Source organism: Aotus nancymaae, unplaced genomic scaffold (assembly GCF_030222135.1).
Source record: "Aotus nancymaae isolate 86718 unplaced genomic scaffold, 86718_ANA_hifiasm-v0.15.2.pri h1tg000028l, whole genome shotgun sequence".
In the NCBI taxonomy this organism is placed as follows: Eukaryota; Metazoa; Chordata; class Mammalia; order Primates; family Aotidae; genus Aotus; species Aotus nancymaae.
In genome coordinates, this window is record NW_026988441.1 from 11,846,457 (window position 1) to 11,871,497 (window position 25,041).

Sequence of the window (25,041 nt, forward strand, 5' to 3'; positions counted from 1 at the left end):
AGGAGGGCTGGGATTTGTGCAAGCTTCTGAGTAACATGCTACCACAGGAAGGTGGAGGTCCTGCTCAGCCCTAGAGACAGACACACACATACAAACACACACACAGAAACTTTAGACACACAACTGGTAGTGTCGAGCCAAAGGCTTAGTAGTACGAGGAGGGCACTGAACCCATCCGTGCTCCAAAGAAGGAGAGGCCTTTCCCTGATCCACACGTGCATTCTCCCTTCTTCTCCCCCAAACCTGCCTCCTCCTCAAGCCCACGCATTATTACATAGAATACAATTAGGCAGCGCTCTCAGGTTACAGAATTGTCAACGATGCTCTCGTTAAAACACCAGCACCGTCAGACAGACAGCATGCTAGCCTGTGAAATGCGATCAGTTCTTTCAGACACGGCTCATGATGAATGTAGCCACACAAGGAGGACTGCAGCTATGCTGCGCCCCGAGCCGAACTGGGAGAATGGCTACCTACCAAAGTGCTGCACACTCTCATTTCACCCTCAGAGGCAGAAAAGAGGACGGCAAAGGACTCATGGGTCTCCCATGCTCTCCGCAAAGGACTCCCATTCCTCCTGCGGACCAAAGGTAGCAACAAAAGCAGCTTTTTATTTGTAGAGCACACAACTTTTGGAAAATACACAGCTAAAACTGTCCCCGCTTTAAGTGCTTTACAGCACTTAAAGCGGGGACAGTTTTAGCTGTGTAATTTGAAAAACTTGCCTCTAAGTGCATAGATGCTGAAGTTCGAATGGGGGAACTGTGTCCACTTGCGTTGAGCATTCTTTCAGTGAGAAAGGATTTGGTTACATTTTGACTCTTTAGCACTGATTCTCATTCTTGTCAATCAACTGTGAAATTTCTGTGTTAATTTCTAGCAGAGGTAATAGAGTTAGTCCAAAATCGTAGGTGTATATAAGTCCAGGTTGACAAGTATGCCCAAAATCCCAGGCACTGAGCTGAAAAGGGGATCACTTCCCAGTGGGCCTCACGTCCCACAGAAACCGCTGCGCAAAAGTCGAGAAACAGATACAGAAAGTGACTGGCCTAAGGCTTGTCACTTGAATGTGAGTGGCTGAATGAGTGGCGGATGGTTGGAAATGAAATCCAAATCCCCTGACCTCTAATTTCAGAGGGTGCAGTGCCTCCCCAATGCCCGATTTTAGAGTTAAACGTCTCAGCAAGAGCTTGACTGCACTGAAGTCACCCTGAAAAGACATCAGCTTCCATCCGCACAGTCATTGCCCCCGGGTCTCTAATGAGAGTTTGCCCAGTTAAAGTTGCAACATTGGGTTTAACGTGAGAGATCTTGACTTTCAGCCTGTAACTTTTGAAAAGGGTCCATGTACTTAGGGGTTCCTGCTACAAAGTAAGAGTCAAGGACCCTCTTCCGCAAAGAGGAGCTGGCCTTAGTGGGAAATGGAGAACGAGCTCCTTTAAATCACCGCTCTGTCACCAATCATTAAGAAAACTTTCTAAGAACATACATGTACTGTGTCTCCAGGAGGGCTGGGATTTGTGCAAGCTTCTGAGTAACATGCTACCACAGGAAGGTGGAGGTCCTGCTCAGCCCTAGAGACAGACACACACATACAAACACACACACAGAAACTTTAGACACACAACTGGTAGTGTCGAGCCAAAGGCTTAGTAGTACGAGGAGGGCACTGAACCCATCCGTGCTCCAAAGAAGGAGAGGCCTTTCCCTGATCCACACGTGCATTCTCCCTCCTTCTCCCCCAAACCTGCCTCCTCCTCAAGCCCACGCATTATTACATAGAATACAATTAGGCAGCGCTCTCAGGTTACAGAATTGTCAACGATGCTCTCGTTAAAACACCAGCACCGTCAGACAGACAGCATGCTAGCCTGTGAAATGCGATCAGTTCTTTCAGACACGGCTCATGATGAATGTAGCCACACAAGGAGGACTGCAGCTATGCTGCGCCCCGAGCCGAACTGGGAGAATGGCTACCTACCAAAGTGCTGCACACTCTCATTTCACCCTCAGAGGCAGAAAAGAGGACGGCAAAGGACTCATGGGTCTCCCATGCTCTCCGCAAAGGACTCCCATTCCTCCTGCGGACCAAAGGTAGCAACAAAAGCAGCTTTTTATTTGTAGAGCACACAACTTTTGGAAAATACACAGCTAAAACTGTCCCCGCTTTAAGCGCTTTACAGCACTTAAAGCGGGGACAGTTTTAGCTGTGTAATTTGAAAAACTTGCCTCTAAGTGCATAGATGCTGAAGTTCGAATGGGGGAACTGTGTCCACTTGCGTTGAGCATTCTTTCAGTGAGAAAGGATTTGGTTACATTTTGACTCTTTAGCACTGATTCTCATTCTTGTCAATCAACTGTGAAATTTCTGTGTTAATTTCTAGCAGAGGTAATAGAGTTAGTCCAAAATCGTAGGTGTATATAAGTCCAGGTTGACAAGTATGCCCAAAATCCCAGGCACTGAGCTGAAAAGGGGATCACTTCCCAGTGGGCCTCACGTCCCACAGAAACCGCTGCGCAAAAGTCGAGAAACAGATACAGAAAGTGACTGGCCTAAGGCTTGTCACTTGAATGTGAGTGGCTGAATGAGTGGCGGATGGTTGGAAATGAAATCCAAATCCCCTGACCTCTAATTTCAGAGGGTGCAGTGCCTCCCCAATGCCCGATTTTAGAGTTAAACGTCTCAGCAAGAGCTTTACTGCACTGAAGTCACCCTGAAAAGACATCAGCTTCCATCCGCACAGTCATTGCCCCCGGGTCTCTAATGAGAGTTTGCCCAGTTAAAGTTGCAACATTGGGTTTAACGTGAGAGATCTTGACTTTCAGCCTGTAACTTTTGAAAAGGGTCCATGTACTTAGGGGTTCCTGCTACAAAGTAAGAGTCAAGGACCCTCTTCCGCAAAGAGGAGCTGGCCTTAGTGGGAAATGGAGAACGAGCTCCTTTAAATCACCGCTCTGTCACCAATCATTAAGAAAACTTTCTAAGAACATACATGTACTGTGTCTCCAGGAGGGCTGGGATTTGTGCAAGCTTCTGAGTAACATGCTACCACAGGAAGGTGGAGGTCCTGCTCAGCCCTAGAGACAGACACACACATACAAACACACACACAGAAACTTTAGACACACAACTGGTAGTGTCGAGCCAAAGGCTTAGTAGTACGAGGAGGGCACTGAACCCATCCGTGCTCCAAAGAAGGAGAGGCCTTTCCCTGATCCACACGTGCATTCTCCCTCCTTCTCCCCCAAACCTGCCTCCTCCTCAAGCCCACGCATTATTACATAGAATACAATTAGGCAGCGCTCTCAGGTTACAGAATTGTCAACGATGCTCTCGTTAAAACACCAGCACCGTCAGACAGACAGCATGCTAGCCTGTGAAATGCGACCAGTTCTTTCAGACACGGCTCATGATGAATGTAGCCACACAAGGAGGACTGCAGCTATGCTGCGCCCCGAGCCGAACTGGGAGAATGGCTACCTACCAAAGTGCTGCACACTCTCATTTCACCCTCAGAGGCAGAAAAGAGGACGGCAAAGGACTCATGGGTCTCCCATGCTCTCCGCAAAGGACTCCCATTCCTCCTGCGGACCAAAGGTAGCAACAAAAGCAGCTTTTTATTTGTAGAGCACACAACTTTTGGAAAATACACAGCTAAAACTGTCCCCGCTTTAAGTGCTTTACAGCACTTAAAGCGGGGACAGTTTTAGCTGTGTAATTTGAAAAACTTGCCTCTAAGTGCATAGATGCTGAAGTTCGAATGGGGGAACTGTGTCCACTTGCGTTGAGCATTCTTTCAGTGAGAAAGGATTTGGTTACATTTTGACTCTTTAGCACTGATTCTCATTCTTGTCAATCAACTGTGAAATTTCTGTGTTAATTTCTAGCAGAGGTAATAGAGTTAGTCCAAAATCGTAGGTGTATATAAGTCCAGGTTGACAAGTATGCCCAAAATCCCAGGCACTGAGCTGAAAAGGGGATCACTTCCCAGTGGGCCTCACGTCCCACAGAAACCGCTGCGCAAAAGTCGAGAAACAGATACAGAAAGTGACTGGCCTAAGGCTTGTCACTTGAATGTGAGTGGCTGAATGAGTGGCGGATGGTTGGAAATGAAATCCAAATCCCCTGACCTCTAATTTCAGAGGGTGCAGTGCCTCCCCAATGCCCGATTTTAGAGTTAAACGTCTCAGCAAGAGCTTTACTGCACTGAAGTCACCCTGAAAAGACATCAGCTTCCATCCGCACAGTCATTGCCCCCGGGTCTCTAATGAGAGTTTGCCCAGTTAAAGTTGCAACATTGGGTTTAACGTGAGAGATCTTGACTTTCAGCCTGTAACTTTTGAAAAGGGTCCATGTACTTAGGGGTTCCTGCTACAAAGTAAGAGTCAAGGACCCTCTTCCGCAAAGAGGAGCTGGCCTTAGTGGGAAATGGAGAACGAGCTCCTTTAAATCACCGCTCTGTCACCAATCATTAAGAAAACTTTCTAAGAACATACATGTACTGTGTCTCCAGGAGGGCTGGGATTTGTGCAAGCTTCTGAGTAACATGCTACCACAGGAAGGTGGAGGTCCTGCTCAGCCCTAGAGACAGACACACACATACAAACACACACACAGAAACTTTAGACACACAACTGGTAGTGTCGAGCCAAAGGCTTAGTAGTATGAGGAGGGCACTGAACCCATCCGTGCTCCAAAGAAGGAGAGGCCTTTCCCTGATCCACACGTGCATTCTCCCTCCTTCTCCCCCAAACCTGCCTCCTCCTCAAGCCCACGCATTATTACATAGAATACAATTAGGCAGCGCTCTCAGGTTACAGAATTGTCAACGATGCTCTCGTTAAAACACCAGCACCGTCAGACAGACAGCATGCTAGCCTGTGAAATGCGATCAGTTCTTTCAGACACGGCTCATGATGAATGTAGCCACACAAGGAGGACTGCAGCTATGCTGCGCCCCGAGCCGAACTGGGAGAATGGCTACCTACCAAAGTGCTGCACACTCTCATTTCACCCTCAGAGGCAGAAAAGAGGACGGCAAAGGACTCATGGGTCTCCCATGCTCTCCGCAAAGGACTCCCATTCCTCCTGCGGACCAAAGGTAGCAACAAAAGCAGCTTTCTATTTGTAGAGCACACAACTTTTGGAAAATACACAGCTAAAACTGTCCCCGCTTTAAGTGCTTTACAGCACTTAAAGCGGGGACAGTTTTAGCTGTGTAATTTGAAAAACTTGCCTCTAAGTGCATAGATGCTGAAGTTCGAATGGGGGAACTGTGTCCACTTGCGTTGAGCATTCTTTCAGTGAGAAAGGATTTGGTTACATTTTGACTCTTTAGCACTGATTCTCATTCTTGTCAATCAACTGTGAAATTTCTGTGTTAATTTCTAGCAGAGGTAATAGAGTTAGTCCAAAATCGTAGGTGTATATAAGTCCAGGTTGACAAGTATGCCCAAAATCCCAGGCACTGAGCTGAAAAGGGGATCACTTCCCAGTGGGCCTCACGTCCCACAGAAACCGCTGCGCAAAAGTCGAGAAACAGATACAGAAAGTGACTGGCCTAAGGCTTGTCACTTGAATGTGAGTGGCTGAATGAGTGGCGGATGGTTGGAAATGAAATCCAAATCCCCTGACCTCTAATTTCAGAGGGTGCAGTGCCTCCCCAATGCCCGATTTTAGAGTTAAACGTCTCAGCAAGAGCTTTACTGCACTGAAGTCACCCTGAAAAGACATCAGCTTCCATCCGCACAGTCATTGCCCCCGGGTCTCTAATGAGAGTTTGCCCAGTTAAAGTTGCAACATTGGGTTTAACGTGAGAGATCTTGACTTTCAGCCTGTAACTTTTGAAAAGGGTCCATGTACTTAGGGGTTCCTGCTACAAAGTAAGAGTCAAGGACCCTCTTCCGCAAAGAGGAGCTGGCCTTAGTGGGAAATGGAGAACGAGCTCCTTTAAATCACCGCTCTGTCACCAATCATTAAGAAAACTTTCTAAGAACATACATGTACTGTGTCTCCAGGAGGGCTGGGATTTGTGCAAGCTTCTGAGTAACATGCTACCACAGGAAGGTGGAGGTCCTGCTCAGCCCTAGAGACAGACACACACATACAAACACACACACAGAAACTTTAGACACACAACTGGTAGTGTCGAGCCAAAGGCTTAGTAGTACGAGGAGGGCACTGAACCCATCCGTGCTCCAAAGAAGGAGAGGCCTTTCCCTGATCCACACGTGCATTCTCCCTCCTTCTCCCCCAAACCTGCCTCCTCCTCAAGCCCACGCATTATTACATAGAATACAATTAGGCAGCGCTCTCAGGTTACAGAATTGTCAACGATGCTCTCGTTAAAACACCAGCACCGTCAGACAGACAGCATGCTAGCCTGTGAAATGCGACCAGTTCTTTCAGACACGGCTCATGATGAATGTAGCCACACAAGGAGGACTGCAGCTATGCTGCGCCCCGAGCCGAACTGGGAGAATGGCTACCTACCAAAGTGCTGCACACTCTCATTTCACCCTCAGAGGCAGAAAAGAGGACGGCAAAGGACTCATGGGTCTCCCATGCTCTCCGCAAAGGACTCCCATTCCTCCTGCGGACCAAAGGTAGCAACAAAAGCAGCTTTTTATTTGTAGAGCACACAACTTTTGGAAAATACACAGCTAAAACTGTCCCCGCTTTAAGTGCTTTACAGCACTTAAAGCGGGGACAGTTTTAGCTGTGTAATTTGAAAAACTTGCCTCTAAGTGCATAGATGCTGAAGTTCGAATGGGGGAACTGTGTCCACTTGCGTTGAGCATTCTTTCAGTGAGAAAGGATTTGGTTACATTTTGACTCTTTAGCACTGATTCTCATTCTTGTCAATCAACTGTGAAATCTCTGTGTTAATTTCTAGCAGAGGTAATAGAGTTAGTCCAAAATCGTAGGTGTATATAAGTCCAGGTTGACAAGTATGCCCAAAATCCCAGGCACTGAGCTGAAAAGGGGATCACTTCCCAGTGGGCCTCACGTCCCACAGAAACCGCTGCGCAAAAGTCGAGAAACAGATACAGAAAGTGACTGGCCTAAGGCTTGTCACTTGAATGTGAGTGGCTGAATGAGTGGCGGATGGTTGGAAATGAAATCCAAATCCCCTGACCTCTAATTTCAGAGGGTGCAGTGCCTCCCCAATGCCCGATTTTAGAGTTAAACGTCTCAGCAAGAGCTTTACTGCACTGAAGTCACCCTGAAAAGACATCAGCTTCCATCCGCACAGTCATTGCCCCCGGGTCTCTAATGAGAGTTTGCCCAGTTAAAGTTGCAACATTGGGTTTAACGTGAGAGATCTTGACTTTCAGCCTGTAACTTTTGAAAAGGGTCCATGTACTTAGGGGTTCCTGCTACAAAGTAAGAGTCAAGGACCCTCTTCCGCAAAGAGGAGCTGGCCTTAGTGGGAAATGGAGAACGAGCTCCTTTAAACCACCGCTCTGTCACCAATCATTAAGAAAACTTTCTAAGAACATACATGTACTGTGTCTCCAGGAGGGCTGGGATTTGTGCAAGCTTCTGAGTAACATGCTACCACAGGAAGGTGGAGGTCCTGCTCAGCCCTAGAGACAGACACACACATACAAACACACACACAGAAACTTTAGACACACAACTGGTAGTGTCGAGCCAAAGGCTTAGTAGTATGAGGAGGGCACTGAACCCATCCGTGCTCCAAAGAAGGAGAGGCCTTTCCCTGATCCACACGTGCATTCTCCCTCCTTCTCCCCCAAACCTGCCTCCTCCTCAAGCCCACGCATTATTACATAGAATACAATTAGGCAGCGCTCTCAGGTTACAGAATTGTCAACGATGCTCTCGTTAAAACACCAGCACCGTCAGACAGACAGCATGCTAGCCTGTGAAATGCGACCAGTTCTTTCAGACACGGCTCATGATGAATGTAGCCACACAAGGAGGACTGCAGCTATGCTGCGCCCCGAGCCGAACTGGGAGAATGGCTACCTACCAAAGTGCTGCACACTCTCATTTCACCCTCAGAGGCAGAAAAGAGGACGGCAAAGGACTCATGGGTCTCCCATGCTCTCCGCAAAGGACTCCCATTCCTCCTGCGGACCAAAGGTAGCAACAAAAGCAGCTTTTTATTTGTAGAGCACACAACTTTTGGAAAATACACAGCTAAAACTGTCCCCGCTTTAAGTGCTTTACAGCACTTAAAGCGGGGACAGTTTTAGCTGTGTAATTTGAAAAACTTGCCTCTAAGTGCATAGATGCTGAAGTTCGAATGGGGGAACTGTGTCCACTTGCGTTGAGCATTCTTTCAGTGAGAAAGGATTTGGTTACATTTTGACTCTTTAGCACTGATTCTCATTCTTGTCAATCAACTGTGAAATCTCTGTGTTAATTTCTAGCAGAGGTAATAGAGTTAGTCCAAAATCGTAGGTGTATATAAGTCCAGGTTGACAAGTATGCCCAAAATCCCAGGCACTGAGCTGAAAAGGGGATCACTTCCCAGTGGGCCTCACGTCCCACAGAAACCGCTGCGCAAAAGTCGAGAAACAGATACAGAAAGTGACTGGCCTAAGGCTTGTCACTTGAATGTGAGTGGCTGAATGAGTGGCGGATGGTTGGAAATGAAATCCAAATCCCCTGACCTCTAATTTCAGAGGGTGCAGTGCCTCCCCAATGCCCGATTTTAGAGTTAAACGTCTCAGCAAGAGCTTTACTGCACTGAAGTCACCCTGAAAAGACATCAGCTTCCATCCGCACAGTCATTGCCCCCGGGTCTCTAATGAGAGTTTGCCCAGTTAAAGTTGCAACATTGGGTTTAACGTGAGAGATCTTTACTTTCAGCCTGTAACTTTTGAAAAGGGTCCATGTACTTAGGGGTTCCTGCTACAAAGTAAGAGTCAAGGACCCTCTTCCGCAAAGAGGAGCTGGCCTTAGTGGGAAATGGAGAACGAGCTCCTTTAAATCACCGCTCTGTCACCAATCATTAAGAAAACTTTCTAAGAACATACATGTACTGTGTCTCCAGGAGGGCTGGGATTTGTGCAAGCTTCTGAGTAACATGCTACCACAGGAAGGTGGAGGTCCTGCTCAGCCCTAGAGACAGACACACACATACAAACACACACACAGAAACTTTAGACACACAACTGGTAGTGTCGAGCCAAAGGCTTAGTAGTACGAGGAGGGCACTGAACCCATCCGTGCTCCAAAGAAGGAGAGGCCTTTCCCTGATCCACACGTGCATTCTCCCTCCTTCTCCCCCAAACCTGCCTCCTCCTCAAGCCCACGCATTATTACATAGAATACAATTAGGCAGCGCTCTCAGGTTACAGAATTGTCAACGATGCTCTCGTTAAAACACCAGCACCGTCAGACAGACAGCATGCTAGCCTGTGAAATGCGATCAGTTCTTTCAGACACGGCTCATGATGAATGTAGCCACACAAGGAGGACTGCAGCTATGCTGCGCCCCGAGCCGAACTGGGAGAATGGCTACCTACCAAAGTGCTGCACACTCTCATTTCACCCTCAGAGGCAGAAAAGAGGACGGCAAAGGACTCATGGGTCTCCCATGCTCTCCGCAAAGGACTCCCATTCCTCCTGCGGACCAAAGGTAGCAACAAAAGCAGCTTTTTATTTGTAGAGCACACAACTTTTGGAAAATACACAGCTAAAACTGTCCCCGCTTTAAGTGCTTTACAGCACTTAAAGCGGGGACAGTTTTAGCTGTGTAATTTGAAAAACTTGCCTCTAAGTGCATAGATGCTGAAGTTCGAATGGGGGAACTGTGTCCACTTGCGTTGAGCATTCTTTCAGTGAGAAAGGATTTGGTTACATTTTGACTCTTTAGCACTGATTCTCATTCTTGTCAATCAACTGTGAAATCTCTGTGTTAATTTCTAGCAGAGGTAATAGAGTTAGTCCAAAATCGTAGGTGTATATAAGTCCAGGTTGACAAGTATGCCCAAAATCCCAGGCACTGAGCTGAAAAGGGGATCACTTCCCAGTGGGCCTCACGTCCCACAGAAACCGCTGCGCAAAAGTCGAGAAACAGATACAGAAAGTGACTGGCCTAAGGCTTGTCACTTGAATGTGAGTGGCTGAATGAGTGGCGGATGGTTGGAAATGAAATCCAAATCCCCTGACCTCTAATTTCAGAGGGTGCAGTGCCTCCCCAATGCCCGATTTTAGAGTTAAACGTCTCAGCAAGAGCTTTACTGCACTGAAGTCACCCTGAAAAGACATCAGCTTCCATCCGCACAGTCATTGCCCCCGGGTCTCTAATGAGAGTTTGCCCAGTTAAAGTTGCAACATTGGGTTTAACGTGAGAGATCTTGACTTTCAGCCTGTAACTTTTGAAAAGGGTCCATGTACTTAGGGGTTCCTGCTACAAAGTAAGAGTCAAGGACCCTCTTCCGCAAAGAGGAGCTGGCCTTAGTGGGAAATGGAGAACGAGCTCCTTTAAATCACCGCTCTGTCACCAATCATTAAGAAAACTTTCTAAGAACATACATGTACTGTGTCTCCAGGAGGGCTGGGATTTGTGCAAGCTTCTGAGTAACATGCTACCACAGGAAGGTGGAGGTCCTGCTCAGCCCTAGAGACAGACACACACATACAAACACACACACAGAAACTTTAGACACACAACTGGTAGTGTCGAGCCAAAGGCTTAGTAGTATGAGGAGGGCACTGAACCCATCCGTGCTCCAAAGAAGGAGAGGCCTTTCCCTGATCCACACGTGCATTCTCCCTCCTTCTCCCCCAAACCTGCCTCCTCCTCAAGCCCACGCATTATTACATAGAATACAATTAGGCAGCGCTCTCAGGTTACAGAATTGTCAACGATGCTCTCGTTAAAACACCAGCACCGTCAGACAGACAGCATGCTAGCCTGTGAAATGCGACCAGTTCTTTCAGACACGGCTCATGATGAATGTAGCCACACAAGGAGGACTGCAGCTATGCTGCGCCCCGAGCCGAACTGGGAGAATGGCTACCTACCAAAGTGCTGCACACTCTCATTTCACCCTCAGAGGCAGAAAAGAGGACGGCAAAGGACTCATGGGTCTCCCATGCTCTCCGCAAAGGACTCCCATTCCTCCTGCGGACCAAAGGTAGCAACAAAAGCAGCTTTTTATTTGTAGAGCACACAACTTTTGGAAAATACACAGCTAAAACTGTCCCCGCTTTAAGTGCTTTACAGCACTTAAAGCGGGGACAGTTTTAGCTGTGTAATTTGAAAAACTTGCCTCTAAGTGCATAGATGCTGAAGTTCGAATGGGGGAACTGTGTCCACTTGCGTTGAGCATTCTTTCAGTGAGAAAGGATTTGGTTACATTTTGACTCTTTAGCACTGATTCTCATTCTTGTCAATCAACTGTGAAATTTCTGTGTTAATTTCTAGCAGAGGTAATAGAGTTAGTCCAAAATCGTAGGTGTATATAAGTCCAGGTTGACAAGTATGCCCAAAATCCCAGGCACTGAGCTGAAAAGGGGATCACTTCCCAGTGGGCCTCACGTCCCACAGAAACCGCTGCGCAAAAGTCGAGAAACAGATACAGAAAGTGACTGGCCTAAGGCTTGTCACTTGAATGTGAGTGGCTGAATGAGTGGCGGATGGTTGGAAATGAAATCCAAATCCCCTGACCTCTAATTTCAGAGGGTGCAGTGCCTCCCCAATGCCCGATTTTAGAGTTAAACGTCTCAGCAAGAGCTTTACTGCACTGAAGTCACCCTGAAAAGACATCAGCTTCCATCCGCACAGTCATTGCCCCCGGGTCTCTAATGAGAGTTTGCCCAGTTAAAGTTGCAACATTGGGTTTAACGTGAGAGATCTTTACTTTCAGCCTGTAACTTTTGAAAAGGGTCCATGTACTTAGGGGTTCCTGCTACAAAGTAAGAGTCAAGGACCCTCTTCCGCAAAGAGGAGCTGGCCTTAGTGGGAAATGGAGAACGAGCTCCTTTAAATCACCGCTCTGTCACCAATCATTAAGAAAACTTTCTAAGAACATACATGTACTGTGTCTCCAGGAGGGCTGGGATTTGTGCAAGCTTCTGAGTAACATGCTACCACAGGAAGGTGGAGGTCCTGCTCAGCCCTAGAGACAGACACACACATACAAACACACACACAGAAACTTTAGACACACAACTGGTAGTGTCGAGCCAAAGGCTTAGTAGTACGAGGAGGGCACTGAACCCATCCGTGCTCCAAAGAAGGAGAGGCCTTTCCCTGATCCACACGTGCATTCTCCCTCCTTCTCCCCCAAACCTGCCTCCTCCTCAAGCCCACGCATTATTACATAGAATACAATTAGGCAGCGCTCTCAGGTTACAGAATTGTCAACGATGCTCTCGTTAAAACACCAGCACCGTCAGACAGACAGCATGCTAGCCTGTGAAATGCGATCAGTTCTTTCAGACACGGCTCATGATGAATGTAGCCACACAAGGAGGACTGCAGCTATGCTGCGCCCCGAGCCGAACTGGGAGAATGGCTACCTACCAAAGTGCTGCACACTCTCATTTCACCCTCAGAGGCAGAAAAGAGGACGGCAAAGGACTCATGGGTCTCCCATGCTCTCCGCAAAGGACTCCCATTCCTCCTGCGGACCAAAGGTAGCAACAAAAGCAGCTTTTTATTTGTAGAGCACACAACTTTTGGAAAATACACAGCTAAAACTGTCCCCGCTTTAAGTGCTTTACAGCACTTAAAGCGGGGACAGTTTTAGCTGTGTAATTTGAAAAACTTGCCTCTAAGTGCATAGATGCTGAAGTTCGAATGGGGGAACTGTGTCCACTTGCGTTGAGCATTCTTTCAGTGAGAAAGGATTTGGTTACATTTTGACTCTTTAGCACTGATTCTCATTCTTGTCAATCAACTGTGAAATCTCTGTGTTAATTTCTAGCAGAGGTAATAGAGTTAGTCCAAAATCGTAGGTGTATATAAGTCCAGGTTGACAAGTATGCCCAAAATCCCAGGCACTGAGCTGAAAAGGGGATCACTTCCCAGTGGGCCTCACGTCCCACAGAAACCGCTGCGCAAAAGTCGAGAAACAGATACAGAAAGTGACTGGCCTAAGGCTTGTCACTTGAATGTGAGTGGCTGAATGAGTGGCGGATGGTTGGAAATGAAATCCAAATCCCCTGACCTCTAATTTCAGAGGGTGCAGTGCCTCCCCAATGCCCGATTTTAGAGTTAAACGTCTCAGCAAGAGCTTTACTGCACTGAAGTCACCCTGAAAAGACATCAGCTTCCATCCGCACAGTCATTGCCCCCGGGTCTCTAATGAGAGTTTGCCCAGTTAAAGTTGCAACATTGGGTTTAACGTGAGAGATCTTGACTTTCAGCCTGTAACTTTTGAAAAGGGTCCATGTACTTAGGGGTTCCTGCTACAAAGTAAGAGTCAAGGACCCTCTTCCGCAAAGAGGAGCTGGCCTTAGTGGGAAATGGAGAACGAGCTCCTTTAAATCACCGCTCTGTCACCAATCATTAAGAAAACTTTCTAAGAACATACATGTACTGTGTCTCCAGGAGGGCTGGGATTTGTGCAAGCTTCTGAGTAACATGCTACCACAGGAAGGTGGAGGTCCTGCTCAGCCCTAGAGACAGACACACACATACAAACACACACACAGAAACTTTAGACACACAACTGGTAGTGTCGAGCCAAAGGCTTAGTAGTATGAGGAGGGCACTGAACCCATCCGTGCTCCAAAGAAGGAGAGGCCTTTCCCTGATCCACACGTGCATTCTCCCTCCTTCTCCCCCAAACCTGCCTCCTCCTCAAGCCCACGCATTATTACATAGAATACAATTAGGCAGCGCTCTCAGGTTACAGAATTGTCAACGATGCTCTCGTTAAAACACCAGCACCGTCAGACAGACAGCATGCTAGCCTGTGAAATGCGATCAGTTCTTTCAGACACGGCTCATGATGAATGTAGCCACACAAGGAGGACTGCAGCTATGCTGCGCCCCGAGCCGAACTGGGAGAATGGCTACCTACCAAAGTGCTGCACACTCTCATTTCACCCTCAGAGGCAGAAAAGAGGACGGCAAAGGACTCATGGGTCTCCCATGCTCTCCGCAAAGGACTCCCATTCCTCCTGCGGACCAAAGGTAGCAACAAAAGCAGCTTTTTATTTGTAGAGCACACAACTTTTGGAAAATACACAGCTAAAACTGTCCCCGCTTTAAGTGCTTTACAGCACTTAAAGCGGGGACAGTTTTAGCTGTGTAATTTGAAAAACTTGCCTCTAAGTGCATAGATGCTGAAGTTCGAATGGGGGAACTGTGTCCACTTGCGTTGAGCATTCTTTCAGTGAGAAAGGATTTGGTTACATTTTGACTCTTTAGCACTGATTCTCATTCTTGTCAATCAACTGTGAAATCTCTGTGTTAATTTCTAGCAGAGGTAATAGAGTTAGTCCAAAATCGTAGGTGTATATAAGTCCAGGTTGACAAGTATGCCCAAAATCCCAGGCACTGAGCTGAAAAGGGGATCACTTCCCAGTGGGCCTCACGTCCCACAGAAACCGCTGCGCAAAAGTCGAGAAACAGATACAGAAAGTGACTGGCCTAAGGCTTGTCACTTGAATGTGAGTGGCTGAATGAGTGGCGGATGGTTGGAAATGAAATCCAAATCCCCTGACCTCTAATTTCAGAGGGTGCAGTGCCTCCCCAATGCCCGATTTTAGAGTTAAACGTCTCAGCAAGAGCTTTACTGCACTGAAGTCACCCTGAAAAGACATCAGCTTCCATCCGCACAGTCATTGCCCCCGGCTCTCTAATGAGAGTTTGCCCAGTTAAAGTTGCAACATTGGGTTTAACGTGAGAGATCTTGACTTTCAGCCTGTAACTTTTGAAAAGGGTCCATGTACTTAGGGGTTCCTGCTACAAAGTAAGAGTCAAGGACCCTCTTCCGCAAAGAGGAGCTGGCCTTAGTGGGAAATGGAGAACGAGCTCCTATAATCACCGCTCTGTCACCAATCATTAAGAAAACTTTCTAAGAACATACATGTACTGTGTCTCCAGGAGGGCTGGGATTTGTGCAAGCTTCTGAGTAACATGCTACCACAGGAAGGTGGAGGTCCTGCTCAGCCCTAGAGACAGACACACACATACAAACACACACACAGAAACTTTAGACACACAACTGGTAGTGTCGAGCCAAAGGCTTAGTAGTACGAGGAGGGCACTGAACCCATCCGTGCTCCAAAGAAGGAGAGGCCTTTCCCTGATCCACACGTGCATTCTCCCTCCTTCTCCCCCAAACCTGCCTCCTCCTCAAGCCCACGCATTATTACATAGAATACAATTAGGCAGCGCTCTCAGGTTACAGAATTGTCAACGATGCTCTCGTTAAAACACCAGCACCGTCAGACAGACAGCATGCTAGCCTGTGAAATGCGACCAGTTCTTTCAGACACGGCTCATGATGAATGTAGCCACACAAGGAGGACTGCAGCTATGCTGCGCCCCGAGCCGAACTGGGAGAATGGCTACCTACCAAAGTGCTGCACACTCTCATTTCACCCTCAGAGGCAGAAAAGAGGACGGCAAAGGACTCATGGGTCTCCCATGCTCTCCGCAAAGGACTCCCATTCCTCCTGCGGACCAAAGGTAGCAACAAAAGCAGCTTTTTATTTGTAGAGCACACAACTTTTGGAAAATACACAGCTAAAACTGTCCCCGCTTTAAGTGCTTTACAGCACTTAAAGCGGGGACAGTTTTAGCTGTGTAATTTGAAAAACTTGCCTCTAAGTGCATAGATGCTGAAGTTCGAATGGGGGAACTGTGTCCACTTGCGTTGAGCATTCTTTCAGTGAGAAAGGATTTGGTTACATTTTGACTCTTTAGCACTGATTCTCATTCTTGTCAATCAACTGTGAAATTTCTGTGTTAATTTCTAGCAGAGGTAATAGAGTTAGTCCAAAATCGTAGGTGTATATAAGTCCAGGTTGACAAGTATGCCCAAAATCCCAGGCACTGAGCTGAAAAGGGGATCACTTCCCAGTGGGCCTCACGTCCCACAGAAACCGCTGCGCAAAAGTCGAGAAACAGATACAGAAAGTGACTGGCCTAAGGCTTGTCACTTGAATGTGAGTGACTGAATGAGTGGCGGATGGTTGGAAATGAAATCCAAATCCCCTGACCTCTAATTTCAGAGGGTGCAGTGCCTCCCCAATGCCCGATTTTAGAGTTAAACGTCTCAGCAAGAGCTTGACTGCACTGAAGTCACCCTGAAAAGACATCAGCTTCCATCCGCACAGTCATTGCCCCCGGGTCTCTAATGAGAGTTTGCCCAGTTAAAGTTGCAACATTGGGTTTAACGTGAGAGATCTTGACTTTCAGCCTGTAACTTTTGAAAAGGGTCCATGTACTTAGGGGTTCCTGCTACAAAGTAAGAGTCAAGGACCCTCTTCCGCAAAGAGGAGCTGGCCTTAGTGGGAAATGGAGAACGAGCTCCTTTAAATCACCGCTCTGTCACCAATCATTAAGAAAACTTTCTAAGAACATACATGTACTGTGTCTCCAGGAGGGCTGGGATTTGTGCAAGCTTCTGAGTAACATGCTACCACAGGAAGGTGGAGGTCCTGCTCAGCCCTAGAGACAGACACACACATACAAACACACACACAGAAACTTTAGACACACAACTGGTAGTGTCGAGCCAAAGGCTTAGTAGTACGAGGAGGGCACTGAACCCATCCGTGCTCCAAAGAAGGAGAGGCCTTTCCCTGATCCACACGTGCATTCTCCCTCCTTCTCCCCCAAACCTGCCTCCTCCTCAAGCCCACGCATTATTACATAGAATACAATTAGGCAGCGCTCTCAGGTTACAGAATTGTCAACGATGCTCTCGTTAAAACACCAGCACCGTCAGACAGACAGCATGCTAGCCTGTGAAATGCGATCAGTTCTTTCAGACACGGCTCATGATGAATGTAGCCACACAAGGAGGACTGCAGCTATGCTGCGCCCCGAGCCGAACTGGGAGAATGGCTACCTACCAAAGTGCTGCACACTCTCATTTCACCCTCAGAGGCAGAAAAGAGGACGGCAAAGGACTCATGGGTCTCCCATGCTCTCCGCAAAGGACTCCCATTCCTCCTGCGGACCAAAGGTAGCAACAAAAGCAGCTTTTTATTTGTAGAGCACACAACTTTTGGAAAATACACAGCTAAAACTGTCCCCGCTTTAAGTGCTTTACAGCACTTAAAGCGGGGACAGTTTTAGCTGTGTAATTTGAAAAACTTGCCTCTAAGTGCATAGATGCTGAAGTTCGAATGGGGGAACTGTGTCCACTTGCGTTGAGCATTCTTTCAGTGAGAAAGGATTTGGTTACATTTTGACTCTTTAGCACTGATTCTCATTCTTGTCAATCAACTGTGAAATCTCTGTGTTAATTTCTAGCAGAGGTAATAGAGTTAGTCCAAAATCGTAGGTGTATATAAGTCCAGGTTGACAAGTATGCCCAAAATCCCAGGCACTGAGCTGAAAAGGGGATCACTTCCCAGTGGGCCTCACGTCCCACAGAAACCGCTGCGCAAAAGTCGAGAAACAGATACAGAAAGTGACTGGCCTAAGGCTTGTCACTTGAATGTGAGTGGCTGAATGAGTGGCGGATGGTTGGAAATGAAATCCAAATCCCCTGACCTCTAATTTCAGAGGGTGCAGTGCCTCCCCAATGCCCGATTTTAGAGTTAAACGTCTCAGCAAGAGCTTGACTGCACTCAAGTCACCCTGAAAAGACATCAGCTTCCATCCGCACAGTCATTGCCCCCGGGTCTCTAATGAGAGTTTGCCCAGTTAAAGTTGCAACATTGGGTTTAACGTGAGAGATCTTGACTTTCAGCCTGTAACTTTTGAAAAGGGTCCATGTACTTAGGGGTTCCTGCTACAAAGTAAGAGTCAAGGACCCTCTTCCGCAAAGAGGAGCTGGCCTTAGTGGGAAATGGAGAACGAGCTCCTTTAAATCACCGCTCTGTCACCAATCATTAAGAAAACTTTCTAAGAACATACATGTACTGTGTCTCCAGGAGGGCTGGGATTTGTGCAAGCTTCTGAGTAACATGCTACCACAGGAAGGTGGAGGTCCTGCTCAGCCCTAGAGACAGACACACACATACAAACACACACACAGAAACTTTAGACACACAACTGGTAGTGTCGAGCCAAAGGCTTAGTAGTATGAGGAGGGCACTGAACCCATCCGTGCTCCAAAGAAGGAGAGGCCTTTCCCTGATCCACACGTGCATTCTCCCTCCTTCTCCCCCAAACCTGCCTCCTCCTCAAGCCCACGCATTATTACATAGAATACAATTAGGCAGCGCTCTCAGGTTACAGAATTGTCAACGATGCTCTCGTTAAAACACCAGCACCGTCAGACAGACAGCATGCTAGCCTGTGAAATGCGATCAGTTCTTTCAGACACGGCTCATGATGAATGTAGCCACACAAGGAGGACTGCAGCTATGCTGCGCCCCGAGCCGAACTGGGAGAATGGCTACCTACCAAAGTGCTGCACACTCTCATTTCACCCTCAGAGGCAGAAAAGAGGACGGCAAAGGACTCATGGGTCTCCCATGCTCTCCGCAAAGGACTCCCATTCCTCCTGCGGACCAAAGGTAGCAACAAAAGCACCTTTTTATTTGTAGAGCACACAACTTTTGGAAAATACACAGCTAAAACTGTCCCCGCTTTAAGTGCTTTACAGCACTTAAAGCGGGGACAGTTTTAGCTGTGTAATTTGAAAAACTTGCCTCTAAGTGCATAGATGCTGAAGTTCGAATGGGGGAACTGTGTCCACTTGCGTTGAGCATTCTTTCAGTGAGAAAGGATTTGGTTACATTTTGACTCTTTAGCACTGATTCTCATTCTTGTCAATCAACTGTGAAATTTCTGTGTTAATTTCTAGCAGAGGTAATAGAGTTAGTCCAAAATCGTAGGTGTATATAAGTCCAGGTTGACAAGTATGCCCAAAATCCCAGGCACTGAGCTGAAAAGGGGATCACTTCCCAGTGGGCCTCACGTCCCACAGAAACCGCTGCGCAAAAGTCGAGAAACAGATACAGAAAGTGACTGGCCTAAGGCTTGTCACTTGAATGTGAGTGGCTGAATGAGTGGCGGATGGTTGGAAATGAAATCCAAATCCCCTGACCTCTAATTTCAGAGGGTGCAGTGCCTCCCCAATGCCCGATTTTAGAGTTAAACGTCTCAGCAAGAGCTTTACTGCACTCAAGTCACCCTGAAAAGACATCAGCTTCCATCCGCACAGTCATTGCCCCCGGCTCTCTAATGAGAGTTTGCCCAGTTAAAGTTGCAACATTGGGTTTAACGTGAGAGATCTTGACTTTCAGCCTGTAACTTTTGAAAAGGGTCCATGTACTTAGGGGTTCCTGCTACAAAGTAAGAGTCAAGGACCCTCTTCCGCAAAGAGGAGCTGGCCTTAGTGGGAAATGGAGAACGAGCTCCTATAATCACCGCTCTGTCACCAATCATTAAGAAAACTTTCTAAGAACATACATGTACTGTGTCTCCAGGAGGGCTGGGATTTGTGCAAGCTTCTGAGTAACATGCTACCACAGGAAGGTGGAGGTCCTGCTCAGCCCTAGAGACAGACACACACATACAAACACACACACAGAAACTTTAGACACACAACTGGTAGTGTCGAGCCAAAGGCTTAGTAGTACGAGGAGGGCACTGAACCCATCCGTGCTCCAAAGAAGGAGAGGCCTTTCCCTGATCCACACGTGCATTCTCCCTCCTTCTCCCCCAAACCTGCCTCCTCCTCAAGCCCACGCATTATTACATAGAATACAATTAGGCAGCGCTCTCAGGTTACAGAATTGTCAACGATGCTCTCGTTAAAACACCAGCACCGTCAGACAGACAGCATGCTAGCCTGTGAAATGCGACCAGTTCTTTCAGACACGGCTCATGATGAATGTAGCCACACAAGGAGGACTGCAGCTATGCTGCGCCCCGAGCCGAACTGGGAGAATGGCTACCTACCAAAGTGCTGCACACTCTCATTTCACCCTCAGAGGCAGAAAAGAGGACGGCAAAGGACTCATGGGTCTCCCATGCTCTCCGCAAAGGACTCCCATTCCTCCTGCGGACCAAAGGTAGCAACAAAAGCAGCTTTTTATTTGTAGAGCACACAACTTTTGGAAAATACACAGCTAAAACTGTCCCCGCTTTAAGTGCTTTACAGCACTTAAAGCGGGGACAGTTTTAGCTGTGTAATTTGAAAAACTTGCCTCTAAGTGCATAGATGCTGAAGTTCGAATGGGGGAACTGTGTCCACTTGCGTTGAGCATTCTTTCAGTGAGAAAGGATTTGGTTACATTTTGACTCTTTAGCACTGATTCTCATTCTTGTCAATCAACTGTGAAATTTCTGTGTTAATTTCTAGCAGAGGTAATAGAGTTAGTCCAAAATCGTAGGTGTATATAAGTCCAGGTTGACAAGTATGCCCAAAATCCCAGGCACTGAGCTGAAAAGGGGATCACTTCCCAGTGGGCCTCACGTCCCACAGAAACCGCTGCGCAAAAGTCGAGAAACAGATACAGAAAGTGACTGGCCTAAGGCTTGTCACTTGAATGTGAGTGGCTGAATGAGTGGCGGATGGTTGGAAATGAAATCCAAATCCCCTGACCTCTAATTTCAGAGGGTGCAGTGCCTCCCCAATGCCCGATTTTAGAGTTAAATGTCTCAGCAAGAGCTTTACTGCACTCAAGTCACCCTGAAAAGACATCAGCTTCCATCCGCACAGTCATTGCCCCCGGGTCTCTAATGAGAGTTTGCCCAGTTAAAGTTGCAACATTGGGTTTAACGTGAGAGATCTTGACTTTCAGCCTGTAACTTTTGAAAAGGGTCCATGTACTTAGGGGTTCCTGCTACAAAGTAAGAGTCAAGGAACCTCTTCCGCAAAGAGGAGCTGGCCTTAGTGGGAAATGGAGAACGAGCTCCTTTAAATCACCGCTCTGTCACCAATCATTAAGAAAACTTTCTAAGAACATACATGTACTGTGTCTCCAGGAGGGCTGGGATTTGTGCAAGCTTCTGAGTAACATGCTACCACAGGAAGGTGGAGGTCCTGCTCAGCCCTAGAGACAGACACACACATACAAACACACACACAGAAACTTTAGACACACAACTGGTAGTGTCGAGCCAAAGGCTTAGTAGTACGAGGAGGGCACTGAACCCATCCGTGCTCCAAAGAAGGAGAGGCCTTTCCCTGATCCACACGTGCATTCTCCCTCCTTCTCCCCCAAACCTGCCTCCTCCTCAAGCCCACGCATTATTACATAGAATACAATTAGGCAGCGCTCTCAGGTTACAGAATTGTCAACGATGCTCTCGTTAAAACACCAGCACCATCAGACAGACAGCATGCTAGCCTGTGAAATGCGACCAGTTCTTTCAGACACGGCTCATGATGAATGTAGCCACTGCAGCTATGCTGTGCCCCGAGCCGAACTGGGAGAATGGCTACCTACCAAAGTGCTGCACACTCTCATTTCACCCTCAGAGGCAGAAAAGAGGACGGCAAAGGACTCATGGGTCTCCCATGCTCTCCGCAAAGGACTCCCATTCCTCCTGCGGACCAAAGGTAGCAACAAAAGCAGCTTTTTATTTGTAGAGCACACAACTTTTGGAAAATACACAGCTAAAACTGTCCCCGCTTTAAGTGCTTTACAGCACTTAAAGCGGGGACAGTTTTAGCTGTGTAATTTGAAAAACTTGCCTCTAAGTGCATAGATGCTGAAGTTCGAATGGGGGAACTGTGTCCACTTGCGTTGAGCATTCTTTCAGTGAGAAAGGATTTGGTTACATTTTGACTCTTTAGCACTGATTCTCATTCTTGTCAATCAACTGTGAAATTTCTGTGTTAATTTCTAGCAGAGGTAATAGAGTTAGTCCAAAATCGTAGGTGTATATAAGTCCAGGTTGACAAGTATGCCCAAAATCCCAGGCACTGAGCTGAAAAGGGGATCACTTCCCAGTGGGCCTCACGTCCCACAGAAACCGCTGCGCAAAAGTCGAGAAACAGATACAGAAAGTGACTGGCCTAAGGCTTGTCACTTGAATGTGAGTGGCTGAATGAGTGGCGGATGGTTGGAAATGAAATCCAAATCCCCTGACCTCTAATTTCAGAGGGTGCAGTGCCTCCCCAATGCCCGATTTTAGAGTTAAACGTCTCAGCAAGAGCTTTACTGCACTCAAGTCACCCTGAAAAGACATCAGCTTCCATCCGCACAGTCATTGCACCCGGGTCTCTAATGAGAGTTTGCCCAGTTAAAGTTGCAACATTGGGTTTAACGTGAGAGATCTTGACTTTCAGCCTGTAACTTTTGAAAAGGGTCCATGTACTTAGGGGTTCCTGCTACAAAGTAAGAGTCAAGGACCCTCTTCCGCAAAGAGGAGCTGGCCTTAGTGGGAAATGGAGAACGAGCTCCTTTAAACCACCGCTCTGTCACCAATCATTAAGAAAACTTTCTAAGAACATACATGTACTGTGTCTCCAGGAGGGCTGGGATTTGTGCAAGCTTCTGAGTAACATGCTACCACAGGAAGGTGGAGGTCCTGCTCAGCCCTAGAGACAGACACACACATACAAACACACACACAGAAACTTTAGACACACAACTGGTAGTGTCGAGCCAAAGGCTTAGTAGTACGAGGAGGGCACTGAACCCATCCGTGCTCCAAAGAAGGAGAGGCCTTTCCCTGATCCACACGTGCATTCTCCCTCCTTCTCCCCCAAACCTGCCTCCTCCTCAAGCCCACGCATTATTACATAGAATACAATTAGGCAGCGCTCTCAGGTTACAGAATTGTCAACGATGCTCTCGTTAAAACACCAGCACCGTCAGACAGACAGCATGCTAGCCTGTGAAATGCGATCAGTTCTTTCAGACACGGCTCATGATGAATGTAGCCACACAAGGAGGACTGCAGCTATGCTGCGCCCCGAGCCGAACTGGGAGAATGGCTACCTACCAAAGTGCTGCACACTCTCATTTCACCCTCAGAGGCAGAAAAGAGGACGGCAAAGGACTCATGGGTCTCCCATGCTCTCCGCAAAGGACTCCCATTCCTCCTGCGGACCAAAGGTAGCAACAAAAGCAGCTTTTTATTTGTAGAGCACACAACTTTTGGAAAATACACAGCTAAAACTGTCCCCGCTTTAAGTGCTTTACAGCACTTAAAGCGGGGACAGTTTTAGCTGTGTAATTTGAAAAACTTGCCTCTAAGTGCATAGATGCTGAAGTTCGAATGGGGGAACTGTGTCCACTTGCGTTGAGCATTCTTTCAGTGAGAAAGGATTTGGTTACATTTTGACTCTTTAGCACTGATTCTCATTCTTGTCAATCAACTGTGAAATTTCTGTGTTAATTTCTAGCAGAGGTAATAGAGTTAGTCCAAAATCGTAGGTGTATATAAGTCCAGGTTGACAAGTATGCCCAAAATCCCAGGCACTGAGCTGAAAAGGGGATCACTTCCCAGTGGGCCTCACGTCCCACAGAAACCGCTGCGCAAAAGTCGAGAAACAGATACAGAAAGTGACTGGCCTAAGGCTTGTCACTTGAATGTGAGTGGCTGAATGAGTGGCGGATGGTTGGAAATGAAATCCAAATCCCCTGACCTCTAATTTCAGAGGGTGCAGTGCCTCCCCAATGCCCGATTTTAGAGTTAAACGTCTCAGCAAGAGCTTTACTGCACTCAAGTCACCCTGAAAAGACATCAGCTTCCATCCGCACAGTCATTGCCCCCGGGTCTCTAATGAGAGTTTGCCCAGTTAAAGTTGCAACATTGGGTTTAACGTGAGAGATCTTGACTTTCAGCCTGTAACTTTTGAAAAGGGTCCATGTACTTAGGGGTTCCTGCTACAAAGTAAGAGTCAAGGACCCTCTTCCGCAAAGAGGAGCTGGCCTTAGTGGGAAATGGAGAACGAGCTCCTTTAAATCACCGCTCTGTCACCAATCATTAAGAAAACTTTCTAAGAACATACATGTACTGTGTCTCCAGGAGGGCTGGGATTTGTGCAAGCTTCTGAGTAACATGCTACCACAGGAAGGTGGAGGTCCTGCTCAGCCCTAGAGACAGACACACACATACAAACACACACACAGAAACTTTAGACACACAACTGGTAGTGTCGAGCCAAAGGCTTAGTAGTATGAGGAGGGCACTGAACCCATCCGTGCTCCAAAGAAGGAGAGGCCTTTCCCTGATCCACACGTGCATTCTCCCTCCTTCTCCCCCAAACCTGCCTCCTCCTCAAGCCCACGCATTATTACATAGAATACAATTAGGCAGCGCTCTCAGGTTACAGAATTGTCAACGATGCTCTCGTTAAAACACCAGCACCGTCAGACAGACAGCATGCTAGCCTGTGAAATGCGATCAGTTCTTTCAGACACGGCTCATGATGAATGTAGCCACACAAGGAGGACTGCAGCTATGCTGCGCCCCGAGCCGAACTGGGAGAATGGCTACCTACCAAAGTGCTGCACACTCTCATTTCACCCTCAGAGGCAGAAAAGAGGACGGCAAAGGACTCATGGGTCTCCCATGCTCTCCGCAAAGGACTCCCATTCCTCCTGCGGACCAAAGGTAGCAACAAAAGCAGCTTTTTATTTGTAGAGCACACAACTTTTGGAAAATACACAGCTAAAACTGTCCCCGCTTTAAGTGCTTTACAGCACTTAAAGCGGGGACAGTTTTAGCTGTGTAATTTGAAAAACTTGCCTCTAAGTGCATAGATGCTGAAGTTCGAATGGGGGAACTGTGTCCACTTGCGTTGAGCATTCTTTCAGTGAGAAAGGATTTGGTTACATTTTGACTCTTTAGCACTGATTCTCATTCTTGTCAATCAACTGTGAAATTTCTGTGTTAATTTCTAGCAGAGGTAATAGAGTTAGTCCAAAATCGTAGGTGTATATAAGTCCAGGTTGACAAGTATGCCCAAAATCCCAGGCACTGAGCTGAAAAGGGGATCACTTCCCAGTGGGCC